The sequence below is a fragment of the Catharus ustulatus genome, chromosome 4 (genome assembly GCF_009819885.2).
Source record: "Catharus ustulatus isolate bCatUst1 chromosome 4, bCatUst1.pri.v2, whole genome shotgun sequence".
NCBI lineage: Eukaryota > Metazoa > Chordata > Aves > Passeriformes > Turdidae > Catharus > Catharus ustulatus.
The window spans coordinates 73,398,536-73,413,926 of NC_046224.1; positions in this window are offsets into that span (position 1 = coordinate 73,398,536).

Here is a 15,391-nt window from a genome sequence, read left to right on the forward strand (position 1 = left end):
ATATACCCATACATGGGTTTGACTACGGCAATATATTCAACACTTCATGTGTGTATAACCAGGACTTGTGAGGTTTGCAGACATAAACAAGTCATGCTTTGGAACTTCTGCATTTCCAGTTCTGCCTCATTGGCTCTGCCCTGCTTTTCTGAAATTTCCATTTCTCCAGACCCACAGAGCTGCCTCGTAGCTTTGGGAGGAGCACACACAGAGCCTTTAGTCCAAACCTCCTTTTTGCCCAGCTAACTCCCTCCCTTCACCCAGCTGATGAGAAGAGATGCAAGTCTTTGTTTTTAATTAGATTAAACCCTGGGTCAAATCCTGCTTGCTGTTATTCTGGAACAAACATAGGATGACTCCTGGTTTACAGTGCTACAAATGAGAATTAAATTACGCCCTGAAAATTCATATAAAAATCTTTCAGACTCTTAACACATGGATAAATCACGCACAGATTCTCAGGTCAACCTCTACCAGAAGGCATCTTTCATCCGACTTAGAGCAGGAGTAAGATGTTGTGATAGCAGCTAACAATAGAAAGGCAGTTACAGTAAGGGCAGGGAATATTTTTCCTTACCAAATTCACGTGATTTAATACAGGGCTTGCAAAATTAATGGTGGCTTTGAGTGATACCTGTATGTTTTATAGGTTTATAAATTGATTGCAGTAAAATCTTATACGTCCTATATCACTAGGTATTGTTTCAGCCTATTACAGGAGATATCTATCTAGAGTTGACTGAATTGTATTAATCTGATCCTAGTTTAATGATGCCTTAACATTTTTATGGAAGAATTTAATGTTTGCAATATCCATGTTCCTTATTTGAAAGTGTGACTTATAGGTTCTCATCTCCCTTAAATTATGAAATCCTTCAGCTAATAAAGGAAAATGATTATGGTTTGCAAAAAAGGCAAAGTCATTTAACAATCCATATAACTGTCTATTGTAGGTCTTTGCATAATAATTGTAACTTAGCTATTAGAAGTTCTAAAGGCAGTTATCAGTCATATGCCACAATTCTGAGGAAATAAGTGAAAAGTCAAATTATTTAAGGACTTTGTACTTTCCAAAGGCAGGAACAAAAACTAACAGAAATCAATAATACTTTTAATAATGAAAAAAAATGTTCTATTGGAATAACCAGTTGTTGGTGGCAATTTTTCTAACTATTCAATATTAAAATTTTCAACTTGTCCCCATTTCACTGTCACAAAAGGATCTTAATAAAGATATTTCTGTGAGCAAAGAAAGACAATTTAGGAATGGAACCTGCAATTCTTGATGACCAAGATTTCTCATTTTCCTCTTAGGCACTTGAAAAGAGGCAAACAAGTAAATCAGAGGGGTTGTAAACTTGGAGAATATTCTGAATTTTAAATTCCAATCTAAAGTTGACTTTGTATCTAGTGTATACCTTGATTATTTCCTTCAAGGGTGATGACACTGCACACTTGAATCCAGCTTATCAAACTGGTCAACCAGCTTTGTGTCCCTCCAGAGAAACAGGCTGGGTTAGTTCAGCACAGGGACATGAAGATGATCAATAAAAGCACAGGACATGTGAGAAGAGGCTGATGGAAATATTTATCTTGAAGAAGAGAAAGGTAAGAGAAGGATAAGGGATTCAATTTCCCAGTTCAGCTGCCAACCAGGGGGCTATAGAGGATCAGCACGCTCTGAAATGCACAGTGCAAGGATACAGGCCAAAAAACACAAGTGACAGCAAGGAAATTTCCAATTGGAGGTGTGGAAATAAGTTGAGAGTGGTTTAAGCATTGAAACAATTTTTTCCCGAAAGGTTGGAACCTCTGTTCTTGGAAGTGTTCAAAATTTGGCTGGGAAAGTCTCTAGGCAACTTGATATAACTCTGAGCAGCCTGGGCTTGTGGAAGGTGTCCCTGCCCATGGCAGGGGGCTTGGAACTACAGAATCTCCAACTTAGGCCATTCTGTGATTCCAAATTAACCTCAGAGGGAGCAGGGATTGGACTAGATGACTTCCATCTCTCCTGTCCTGTATAATTCTGATCTGTACATCCTCCTCCTTCCCTCACCTCTCAGAGCTGCTGTGGGGATAGCACAGCTCCCCAGCTCTGGGCTGCTGGGAACTTTCTGTCTGTCTAAAAGAAAGTGATAGAAGGGAGGGAAGGAGACTTTCTGTGCACTCCCTGGCTGGATAATGCTGACAAAAATTGCCAGGTCCTTAGGAATAGTCATGGAGATGTGTCTGGCCATACGACAGCTGCAAATTTCTTTCTCTTCCTTGCATTTCAGGTTGCAAGGATATTTATCAAGAATTTCAGCTGTGCTCTTAATGGAAGCTAAGGTGGACAAATGAAAATTGTCTAAATGAGTATTTCTTCAACAAAAGTAGCAATCTGTTGCTGCATGATATTCAAAATCCACTGTGGCAGAATAACTCTGCTTTTAGTTCAGCTCTGACATTTGTCCCACCCCACTTACATTTGGCATACAGCATATTTTTTGTAGCAGACCCAGAGGTCAAGACACAAAATTGACAGAAGTGCTAAGCACACAGCTATTAACAGGCACTGTAGCACAAAATATCCAGAATGGAGCAAATCTTGACATTCACCATCTACCTATAACACTGAGCACTGTCTAACAGACCCAGATGTTGTGCAAAGACACACTTTCAGTGCTTCTTTTAAACCCTGTATTTACTGTAGCTCTAACTATCTGTTGTCAGTAAATGCTGACCACCTTGCACATCAATTGATTTCTGCAATGACATCTTTAGATGGATCTGCAGAACATGCTGAGAAAACAAGTGGTAATGGCCTGACCGAAAATGCATTGCTTCTATGAACTGCTCATCTTTAATTCACTTAAAATGGTGTAAAACACACAGGCAAGTTACAATGAAAAAGATGCCAAGTTACTAAAGGTGAAGGGGATCCTGTGGATGTTAAGTCCTTTGCGAAAAATGTCTTTGAAGAGTCAATTAGTTCCTTGCCTCTTAAGAATTATTAAACTTATTGCTATGAAAGGGTCTTATCTATCTCTTTCAACAATATTCTCTGCTTACATCAAATCCAGATACGTCTTCTGTAAATTTTTCTGGATGTTGTATGTGCTTAGAAAACCCCAACCATCATCAACAACAACAAAAAACTCTCCCAAAGAACAGAAAACTTTTTACTTTGAAATTAACATCTGAACCATTTAAAAGAACCAGTTAATGCTGTCTGTGTGAGTATTAAGAAATAAAACAGTTTCTAAGGAAAGGCTTTGATAAAAGTATGATTACAGTTTAAAAAGAAAAAAAAAGGGTTTTTAAAATGTCACATTTCTATTCAGAAAAAAAGCATTTCCAGTGACTTCTTAAAGCATATCAGCCCTTGCTGCATCAAAAGAGCTTTTGCAGGATCCTGAGACAATTTAAAATGACATGAAGTTCTCAAGTCCACAGGAGATGTGACAAGGACACAGACAGGCACTTCCACCCACCAGTCATTTCTGAGAGGACTCTTCCAAATTGTCCTTTGCTGTACTCATTTTTCATAAGCCTCTTTTCACCTGCATTATTCTTGTTGCTTTGAATCTCATTTTTCCCCCCTCTCAGATGACTAAAAGCAGGATTCCCAGCAAAGATGTCAGCACTAAATAAATTATTGGTGGCACAACATTTAGAAAAGGTGTTATGCAAAGTTTGGATGGTGAGACACTCAACACCAACGTGCTGGAATGACTGAAAACTATATTATTATTAATGTTATTATTGTTAGTTTTATTATAATTAAATTTATTATTATATTATTATTACCATTAACTGGCATTGAAGATGCTGTGCATTGGCTTGCACAACTCTGGTTCACCAATAGCCACAGTCCTTCCTTCAACATTATGGAAAACTGCATCTGGGTTTCAGTGGGGCTTTCCATTAGTGATCACTGAGTCATTTTGGGAGAATCGTGTTCAGACTTATTTTTTCTTATTTACAGCATAATAATATGGACGAAGAGAGAAGCACTGAATGCACATCTTATCACCCAACTGTTCTGATTTAGACTAATATCATACACAATTGGAAGTTGATTACTTTGGATAGTTAAGTTCTAAAACTCCATTTAAATATGATGAGTAAGAAACTGGGCTATTAACAATAATTATTGCAAATGTCACTGATTTCAGATTATAAAACTTAATAGCAGTTCAGCATTAAGTATGTGCTCTCCGTAATTGTGCTGTGTACCAACTTGTTCTTGATTCTGTCTCTGTGAATCACTTCAACACTTTTTGCAAACCTCTTCCTTAGAGAAGAAAATATGTTTTCCATGCATCTGGGCAGAGGTTGAAGGGAAGAACCCTTTTTCTTTTCAGGACTTTGTGACAGAAACAGAAGTCTAAATATTTGCCTCCTTGTAACTATTTGTGTTAAGCCTTGATGCATTCTTTTTCTTTACCAGACAAGTTTTATGAATCATTTTATGAGAGATATCTCAACCAGTTCTTATGTCAGTCTTTCAAAGCTTGATAGTCTGAGAATGCAAGATGACTATGGCATTTGTGCTACATTTCACTTCAAATCATAGCAAAGGAATTGGCCTGAGCAGGTTCCATCAACTGACCCTTTCTCTCCTTCTTAATTCTTTCTCCCAGCTTCCTCTAAAAGATAAAAGCCAAAGCATCACTCACAGATGGGTAGGTAAAGGTGACAACAAAAGAATGTTAAATTATGAACTTGGTGCTTATTCCAATTTCAAACTCAGAACACCTCTTGCAGAACAAAAATTACAATAGGAAGATTTTTCTTCTGCTTTCTGACTGCTTACAGAGGAATTGTGTAGGAGCTCTAGCAATGTGCAGAGAAAGAGATGAGGGAAATACACATTGGTTAGACTGTAGATCCAGGTTCTGGAAGTCAGGAAACACATCCTCCATACAGAAAAGTAATGTTTCAGAAATCCTGACTACATAGAAATTCAACACCCACTTTTCAAGTGACAAAGTCCCTTATGAAAAGGGGGATTTTGGCTATTCTGAAAACTTGTTACAGTGAATCCCTTACAATTTTATGCCTCAGTTTCCCAGTCTGCAAAATCTGTGTGCTAATTAAAATGTTTCTTTAAACAAGGCTTGGAAATGTTCAGCTCACAACACCTCATGTATACAAACACCTACCATATTATTACTCACAAAACTGGCAAGTTGTTGATATAAAATAAATGAGGCTCAGAATTATTCTATAAAGCCAGAAGTACCTAAAGCCACAGAGACATTTTAACATGGAACAGATGCCTTGACAATGAGCAAAGCGTCTAGAAATGAATCTGGGGGGCCTTTGAACAAACAGCTGAGTTTGTCAATTTGGAACTTTCGTTCACCTAGCAAATCATAGCTGCTAATGTTAACATATCATCCTAGTGCAGGGGACATACAACAATAAATGAGATGGTAAATATTTTCTGACTAGAGGTCAATATTTGCTATGCTTGATGCTGTTTAATTCCTCAAATCCATTAGTGCTTAAGAAGCCAGAATGCAGAGGGGCTTTAGAACTGCCAGCTTCCTGCTGACTTTGGATAGAGCTCAGGTACAGAACACCCAGCAAAAGAGTTCATTGTTGTCCCATGCAACAGGCATGCCTTTATGAACCCAAAGTGATTGAAAATACATAACAAATATTATATTCTGTATTACAATAAAATATTATGTGTATTTTAATATTTCATAATTATTATTATAATACAAAATATTTGTGTAGAAGGGCTGAAGGCATGACCTGGGGACCATTTCTGATCTCTTTTGAGGGTTTATTTATAGTAACAATTGATTTTGTGGTGGTCAATCTCCATTCTTTAGACAGAATCTTACTTCAAAATAAATGATGAATTGCATATACTTGATAATGTCACTAGATGAGTTGTGTTTTGTTTTGCTTTTGGATTTTGGATGTTTTTTCTTTGGGGGATGGGGGTCGCATTTTTGTTTTTGTGTTGTTTTTCTTTTTAAAAAGAGGTTATATTTAAAATTCCCACCTGTGGAAGGTTTTATGCAATTGAAACAGAAATTATGACTATATTATCTGGATAGGATTATGTGACATCTTTGCTTTTAGGATGTTTTGTGGGGATAGGGAGAATACTATCTTCAGTATTGAACTAATAAAACTTCCAGGAAACTAGGATCACATAGATTGATAAAAAAGATGAAGTTTTTCTCAAGCCACATTCATATCTGAATATCAAATTTTCAGTACATTCATATTTACAAGCATGAGCCCATGTCCCTTTATAACATTAGCTGTTACATTAGCAAAAGGAATTCAGATTTACAGGTTTTTTAAGGTAGCTTTCTTCTCTCATCCCAAATACAGTTATCAGTAATAAAAATGCACAAAAACTCACCATTTATGCCTATAGCCTATATAGGAACTCAAATCTTGAAAGAGCTGGTGATACAACTTCCATGTGTTGACTTTTTTTTTTTTTCTGGGGGGGAAGTAAGCTGATATACAAATTGCTACACTTTTCAAGAGGTTTGATTTGCCCAAGTACCAAACACGTGCGCTCTGAAAACCATCTCAAACTGCATAAGCATTGTCTCCAGAAACTTGAGTAAAACACAGCTGAGTGCCATGCATAAAAGCCCAACCAAAAGCTTGTCAGGTTTTCACACATTCACTTGCCATCTCTCCACAACCCTGGATTTCCTTCTGAGTTTTTCCCTCCCCAGCAAACACAGCAGCCGTGCTGGGCACACACAGGATGTTTTCCTGCCTGATGAAGGGCACACAGGGTTCTTGCAGGAGGAAAGATGAGCAGGCTCCTGTGGGCTGGTACCAGTGCCAGCTTTGTCACTTCTGGTTGTTGGTGTGTGACAACTCAGGCTTCCCAGGAGGACTCAGGAAATGTTAATACTCAGTCCAACAGCTCAACACCATAATCTCCTCAGAGAAGTAAACAAATTAAAGTGAAACACAGAAAGAATGACCTTGGATAAGTCAATTCGGCAACCTGTGCTACTCTCTACTCAATCTCAGCTGCTTTGCCTGTTCTTATGCTCTCAGCCCAGGGCCAGGTGCTTGGATCCTTACAGGAGCCCTCAGCTCTAAGGACAGTGCAAGGAGTAAAAAGTGATGTAAGGTCCTGCACAAAAAGAGTTTGAAAAACACCCTTCCTCTACAATTTCAATACAACTTTATCAAAACAGCAGCAAATCTTTTGATGCTTTGTTGGGACTACATACAAACAGAGGTTAGACCAAATTAAAGGAATAAAAAGTAGTTGTATTTATTGAAGAGGCTTCAGGTACATTTTGGGCAGACAGAGCCCCCCAGGGGCTTCCAAAAATGGACCATGGGTCACGGGTCTTCATTTTTTTGTAAGTTTGGTCCTTTTACATACTTGAGGGTTAATCTTCCAATTACAGATTCAGGTAATGAAGTAATTTACCCCAAATTTGCTCCCTGCCCCCAACTCATTTTGGTTTCCCAGTACCTGAGACAGTGAGATGTCCTTGATTCCCAATCCTAATAAGGAATTGTTGTGTCTGACCACAATGGGAAAGCAACAGCTCACACTGGATATGGAGTTTAGAGTTCCACACTAAAGAATTGCAGGATTACACTGTATGGAAAATATCAAATCTAAAATCCTAAGGTATCACTCTCACAGAGCATAAGCACAGCAATATAAAGGCACCAACTTTACAAGGGGATCTAGAAACGAAAGGGGATTTGGGACCAAGGAAATGAAGGTACCTGAACAGTAAAGAACCATGGCATATCCGCTGAGATGGTTGTTGAGATGGTGAAATTCTTCACTGGGCCTCAATGCTCACAGAAATATCTGCAGAATTATTCATTTCAGTGTCCAAGCTGGATTGTCTATTCTTTTCCACAGGAGCTTAAATTCTGCGCTAAAATCCTTGCCTCTCTTTTAAGTAATTTGACTTAAAAAAATTGTTTTTAAATACAAATCTGACTGACCATCTTCAATAGTTTTCAAATAAATTAAATGTATTGTCTGCTGTCACAACAACCCCATACACACTACTGATCAGTTTTTTTCTTCTACCTCTGGTTATGTATAACTTGATATCCACTTTTTTTTTTCCTTTTTAACAAAGTGTTTCTGGGAAACAGGTCCTACAGTTAGGATATTTTTCTCTCTCTTTTTGACAGGCCTATACATGAAGATAAGAGCCCTGTTGGGATGCTGAATAGCCTACCTGTGTACGGTGCTGCTCTAAACATATGGCTCCATAATTCAGAACATATATATCACTGGGGAAGTCCAGATAATTGATTCATAAGTCAGCAGCATCAGGTAGGTTTTTGATGGTATCTTTATAAATAGACTGGTGCTTTCAAAGTGCCTGATAATATCTCTCATACTGACATGAAAGGCATTTGGAGGTTGGAATATGCTAGTTATACAATTTGTATTCTTGGTGCAGTTCATGGGAGTTATCAGGTTCTTAGAATACCAATACAAATATTTGGTAAATATATTTTGTGTATTTATACTCTTTAGTATTTCACCTTTCAGTCCTTTTACTAACTTACTGCATTGCAAAAAATAATTTCAAGAGCTGCACTTCCTCATTGTGAAGAAAAAGCATGGTTATTCTTCAAAATTTACATGACTACACACAGTTTATGACTGAAAATCAAAAAAACACAATTCAGTTCTAAAGAGTGTCTTTCAGACTCTTGTTTTAAAAACCCCCAAGCAGATCCCCAAGTCCTTCAGAAACAACAGCTGAATGGAGCCACACATTCCCAACTCAGTGAAACTTAGGGCCAAACCATAGAGACAAGAAAAAACAACAACACACAAACATTTAGTTTGGTTCACTCCAAGCACAACAAAGTACTGGGCAAGATACATTATTGGTTTACAAATTATAAAAGTGAAAGCAAGATCAGCAACTGAAAGGATCCCTGAACTTACAGGAGGATTTGCTTTCCAGGAGCTGTGTGTGCAACATGATGGGGCTACTTTGAAAACCTCTTAATCTGTATTTTTAATTTTAAGAGAGGTGGTTACACTGGTAAAACTGATGAGGATATTCTTCCTTCTTCTTAAATATAAGCACTTAAAAATTGATCACTTCTATATACTCTCTTTGCTGTATGTACATTTGCCTGCATATAAGGCATAAGTATATTGAAGCTGTCCTGTATTGTAATAGAAAAGAAAGAAAGTATTAAAGAGAAGAGGTGCTAAATGAAAATCAGGTATATCCACATCATGCTGGTTGATGAACAGAAAAAAAAAGGCACATCTTTAATAAAATAGGTTATTCCTTAGATGTACTGGCTACCCACATTACATACAGCACATCAATGGCAATTTCAGTTACTCTGTGACATAAATACAATGAGAATACCTGGTGCACACTGAGACATCTTACCTAACACTTTTCACATCTGCAAATGCCCATGATTACTTTGAATTGTCTAACTATGGTGAATTCCCAATATAAACAATCCATGAGTCCAGATTTTTCTCTCACACCTCACTGTGTTCTGGAGTACCCTCACGGTCACCAACAAAAAAACACCCTGAGCATTTAGAGAAGCAAGATGTGGTTAAAAATCACTGGTGAAAACTGTGGTGCCAAACTCTGCCAAGGGGAAGTGTTTGGTGATGCTGTTGAGGAACCTCAGCAATGCTTCAGGTGGGAGCAAGCTGCACACATCTCCTCTGTTAATCTGCATTTCTAATTTACTCCTTTGTTAATCTGCCTTTCTAATTTAGAGTTGCAGACAATATGTTTTCTCAGGATGAAAATTCATTTTTTTGTTTACTCACAAAAAGAGCTTATAAAGGAAGCTTAACACTATTGCATCAAAACTGCTGAGGTTAAAACATCTTGTGTTTTACTCTATTTCTGTTTTCAGCACACAGTGGTGTCCAGGCACCAAAACAAGCCAACACCAAAACACACAGACAGAGGTGAATCTCCTTCTGAACAGCCTCTTGCATTTATCATACGCACAGAAAAACACACTAATTTTAACTCAGGAGTATTGATGGAACTATCAAAATCTTTTCACAATATAAAGAAATTAAGCCACTCCTGACATGCAGACTAAAGCTGTCCAAAGTGTACATTCCTAATTCCACGCAAGCTTGGGAACAGCAAGAGAGGGCACAAAGTGTTGCAAAGGGTCTTGGTGGGCTCTCACTGCACACTCCCAAAGTCTTCCCAAATTTCCACTATTTTCTCCTACAATTATTCAGGTTGAATCTTTCTGCTTGAACTTCCCACCTGGGAAACACTTGATGGCCAAACTCTTTGAGCAGCCTGGTCTAGTAAGAGATGCCCTGGCAGGGGGTAGGAACTAGATAGTATTGGATGTCCCTTCCAACTCCAAACCTTTCCATGATTCTGTGATAAAACAGAAAGTGTTTCCAGGCTTCACCCTGCTGCTGCAGGCGGATGGAAGCAGCACCAAACCCTTCTGCTGCTCACAACAAGCAGGTGCCTTTGTTTGTGACTTGAAATTCCTTCCCCCTCCACCCCTTGCAAACATTTTAGAAATAAGTCTGTCTCTTCAAACCCGATTTAAAAGGATAATCCTCAGAGCAGGAGACAGGGAGGAGAGTTCAGCCCCAGCTTTCAGCTGCCCCAGCAGGAGGTGAGAGCCAGAATTGCAGCGTACTTCAGCAGACTTTGCACTTTGATACAAACAATAAAGAGAAGGCAGAGATAGAAATTGTTGTTTACACAGATCAGATCCAGATAAAAACTTATCTAAATATGAATAAGCAGCTGAAGAATGTAAGAAAATAAGAAAATAAGGACAGATGAGAAGATCATAAAGGGTTAGGCCTCCTCTGCAATGTGAGTTTACATCTTTTGTATTTTTGCTCCAAACCACTGAATAGTGCAAAGGACAGTTCATTTACATTCTCCTGTTTTATCAGTGTCTCACAGATTACAGTAGTTTCACGAATACAAGCCGCACGGAGTATAAGCCGCACTTCCGGTGCCTTGACAACGCTGCTGTCTTTGTCAATAGATAAACCGCACCCCGAATATTAGCCGCACTTTCGTTCGTAGCGAGAATCCATGCCCAGCTTTCACAAATTTGCCAGTTAGTAACAGGATAGCGGCATAGCGGGGTTTACTGGCTCGGGGCGGGGCCAGGCAGGCTCGGCCCGCTCATGGTTGCCAACAGGGGCGGGTGGCCCAGCTCAGTGCTACGGTTCGGCTGGGTCGGCCAGGCGGTGCTGCTGCCGCCGCCGCTGCCAGGCTCCCTGGTTCCCCGCTCCCGTCTGCACCGCCACTGCCGCGTTTGCTCACCCTGCGGGTGGTGCTGCTGCTGCTGCCGCCGCCAGGCTCCCTGGCTCCCCGCTCCTGTCTGCACTGCCGCTGCCGCGTTTGCTCGCCCTGGCCGGCACTGCTGGCCCCCGCACCGCCGGGCTCCCCCACGCTGCTGGCCCCGGTTCTCCTGGGCTCCAGTGGACTGCTAGCCCCGTTTCTGCTGGGCTTCTCCCCACCGCCGGGCAGCCCCGCACTGCCGGGCTTCCTGCTTCTGCTATCCTCCCCTATGCAGTCGGGCTCCCGTGCACTGCCAGCCCTGCTTCTGCCGGGTTTCTCCCCGCCGCCGGGCTTCCTGCTTCTGCTATCCTCCCCTATGCAGTCTGGCTCCCGTGCACTGCCAGCCCTGCTTCTGCCGGGTTTCTCCCCGCCGCCAGGCAGCCCTGCCCGCCGGGATTCCTGCTTCTGCTATCCTCCCCTATGCAGTTGGGCTCCCGTGCACTGCCAGCCCCACTTCTGCTGGGCTCCCCCGCCCTGTTGGCCCGGGCTCTGCCCCCCCCCTGCCCTGCCCTGCTGGCTCAGGCTCAGCCACCCGCCCCCCGCACTGCTGGTCCCACCTCTGCCAGGCTTTCCCACCTCTGCTGGGGCCGGCTGGGCTCCAGCTTGGCTTGGGGCTGCCGCGGGCTCTCACTTCTGTGTTGGCAGCTTTTAGAATATTGTTCATATATTAGCCGTCCCCGAATATTGGCTGCACTTCCGGGTTTCCACCAAAATTTTTATCAAATTGCTGCGGCTTGTATTCGTGAAATTACTGTATTTTCTTTTTGTAATTGTTGTTTACCATAAATTTTAAAATATTTCAAACAAAATTCAACCAGCAAATCCCCAGCCACTCAAAAGCCTTAAAACTAGGGGAAGTCCCAAATCTAGAAGTCGTCCCATGGAGTGACACCAGTGGAGAAGAATGGGCTATATTAAAGTTCATGTGCTCCTGCTTGCTCATCTGCCTCTAATAATCCCAGTTATGCATCTGATACACAGTGCTTTATTCTGCAGCACCAGGGCAGATGGAACAGCTTCCCAAGGAGAAGTTTCTATCATGTAGCAGCAAACACTCTTTTTCTTTTGGTGAACACTATGGAGAGGTTAATCATCTAATCCACTCTGTCTCCTCTGAAGTCAAATTTCTCTGTCTTCCAACCTTCCCTCCTTTCTTTGTCTGGACCCTCACCTCCTGAGATCCTGAGTGGTTGCCTCACATCATCAAAAGAAGAAGACATCTGTCTTTCCTCTTTCTTTCAATGTTGTTGCTATCAGGATGGTGGCATTCCCTATCTTTTGGATCTGTTTGTTAGTGGTTTGCTCAGCCAAGGCCCCCAGGGATACACACTGTTATCTCTGTGGTCTGTCTGTATCTCTTCTGAATTTATGCATCTTGTATTACTGAAGTTCCTGTGGGAAACTTTTCACTGCATTATCCAAAAGGCTGGGAAACGTTTCTGTCACTAAGACTTACATTTGTCCTTAGAATATCCCTCTATCAAAGACTATCCCTCTAAAGCTTCTTATACTTCCTTATAGGCCATCCAGCTCATATATCAATCAGAAATTCTTCTACTTTCTCCCTCACCCTCTTAAAGAATTAAGATCAAAGCATGAAATGCAGGTGGAAGCCACTCCCAACTTTATTTCTGCCCCACACCCCAAACTCCAAGAAGGATTCCAAGTTGGAAAAATTCTCATGAAAACTGGGCAGGTAACAACCGTGAGTCAGCCTGAGCTCATGGGTTGCATCCCATGAGTTTGGTGTGCCATGATTTACAGAGGCACACGTTTCCCCTTCTCTGTCCCTTACTGTACTTCCAGGACTACATTATAATACCCAAGTGCCTTGCAGTCCATAATGCATTTAATCCTAATGACATCTGTGAGCGATGGAGGTGCCAAAATTTTCATTTCATAGATGGGTAACTGGGGCACATTACAGACTCTGTTCTTGTCTAGGAGTTTTAGTGTCAGGTGAGATTCCAGGTGGAGCCCACTACAGCAGAATAAGGATATCCACAGAGAGAATTATATCAGCATTAAGGATTTTAGAAAATTCCTCAATGCAGTCACACACCCTTATACAGTAGCAAAGTAGTCTTCCAAAATTTAAAGGATGCAAATTCAAAGGATGGATATTTGGGATTTTTTTCTCCAAAAAAAAAAAAAAAGTGATAGTGGGAAAAATTATTTAGAGCAAGGAGAGAAAAGTTTTCCAAAATACCTAGTTTACAACGCCATGACATGTCTTGATGACTGGTGGCCCTAACTTCTACAGATTCCTACACCCTCAAGTGGATGCAGGCCTCAGACAACTCCTCCTTCAAAGGAAGGTCCCTTTACTCCCATTAGGGTCTACAGATCTTCGCTGGCAGAGATTCTCCTGTTCTGCTCCAAACCAGATTTATGCTTTGGCCAGAGACAGGGAAAATCTTCAAAGTTAATATTGCTGGCATTAGCCCTTCATAATCCTCCCCAGTATGAATATAACATTTTCTGTTTGCCAGTCAGATGGTACCACTGCTGGCACAAATAGTTTATTAAAACTGTTTTCCACTGGATCTACTTGGTCATGCACCATTTCCTCAACAATTTTGGGACAAAGATTGACTATTCCCACTATTTTCAATTTCAATCCAAACGAATTTGCACTTATTTTTCTTTTGACTCCATATTTCTAAAAGCATAATTCCTGAAAACTGCTACAAATTATATATTAAAATTTTAAGACCAAGATAGAGAAGCTTCTGGGTGATGTGTGATATGAAACAATTTTAATAATTTCCTACAAATTTTCCTAGAAAGGGTCCTGCAAAATGCTTTGCTAGTAAGCATCACATTAAGCACACCATCATATAGTTTATAAACAGTAATTTCACAACTATAAGATGTACCCTTTTCACTAAAATTTTCCCCCGAACCCAGAAGTGCGCCTTATAGTCCAGTGCGCCTGGATGGACAAAGTTGTGACATTTGCCACCCCGGAAGTGTGAGCCGTGAGCCATGGGGGAAGCTGGCAGTGCTGCAGCAGCGGGGTGGAGGCGGGCCCGGGGGCCCATCGCACCGCCCCTGTCAGGTCCAGGCAGGCCCAGGGGCCCATGGTTGTCGGGTTGAGGCGGGACCTTGGCCAGCAAGTGCGCAAGGGGAGCTGGGGGTGGAGCCTTGCTGCAAAAAAAAAGTGCGCCCTATAGTCCGGTGTGCCTTATATGATCTACAAAGTTGCAAATTTTGCCGACTTTTGGGGGGTGCGCCTTATAGTCTGGTGCGCCTTATGGTCGTGAAATTACTATAAACAATTACAGCTTCAAATTACAGCAAATTCACGAATACAAGCCGCACTTAGTATAAGCCGCATCTCTGGGTGTTGGCAAATATTTCGGTTTTTGTCCATAGATAAGCCGCACCCGAATATAAGCCGCTCTGTCGTTTGCAGCGAGGACCCGCGTGCAATTAGTAACAGAACCGCGGGAGGGCGGGGTTTACTGGCTGAGCTAAGGCTGTGCAGGCTCGGCCCGTTAGGGGCCGCTGACGGGGCCAGGTGGCCCAGCCCGGTGCTGCTGCTTGGGGCCGGCCGCCGCTGCCACTGGGCTCGGTCACCCCGGGTCGGCGCTGCCCTGCGGTGGCAGGCAGGGACGGAGCTTCCCCCGCTCCTGCGGCAGCGGCGGCGGGCGGGGACGGAGCTTCCCCGCACCTGTGGTGGTGGCGGCGGGCAGGGACGGAGCTTTCCCGCGCCTGTGGCGCCGGCGGCTGTCGCGGACAAAGTACCCCGCCTCCTCCCCGGGCCGCGGCAATGGCTGCGCGGGGCTCCCGTCGGCTCCCCGAGACGCAGCAATGGCGGTGCCCCCCCCCGTCCTCCCCGGGCCGCGGCAATGACGGCACGCACTTCCCCCCCCTCCCCGGGCCGCGGCAATGGCTGCGCAGGGCTCCCGTCGGCTCCCTGGGCCGCGGCGGCGCCCCCTCCCCTGTCGGCTCCCCGGGCTGCGGCAACGGCGGCGCCCCACCCCCGTCCTCCCTGGGCCGCGGCAATGACGGCGCGGCCCCCCCCCCTCCTCCCCGGGCCGCGGCAATGGCGGCGCCCCCTGTCCCCCCCCCACCCCGTCCTC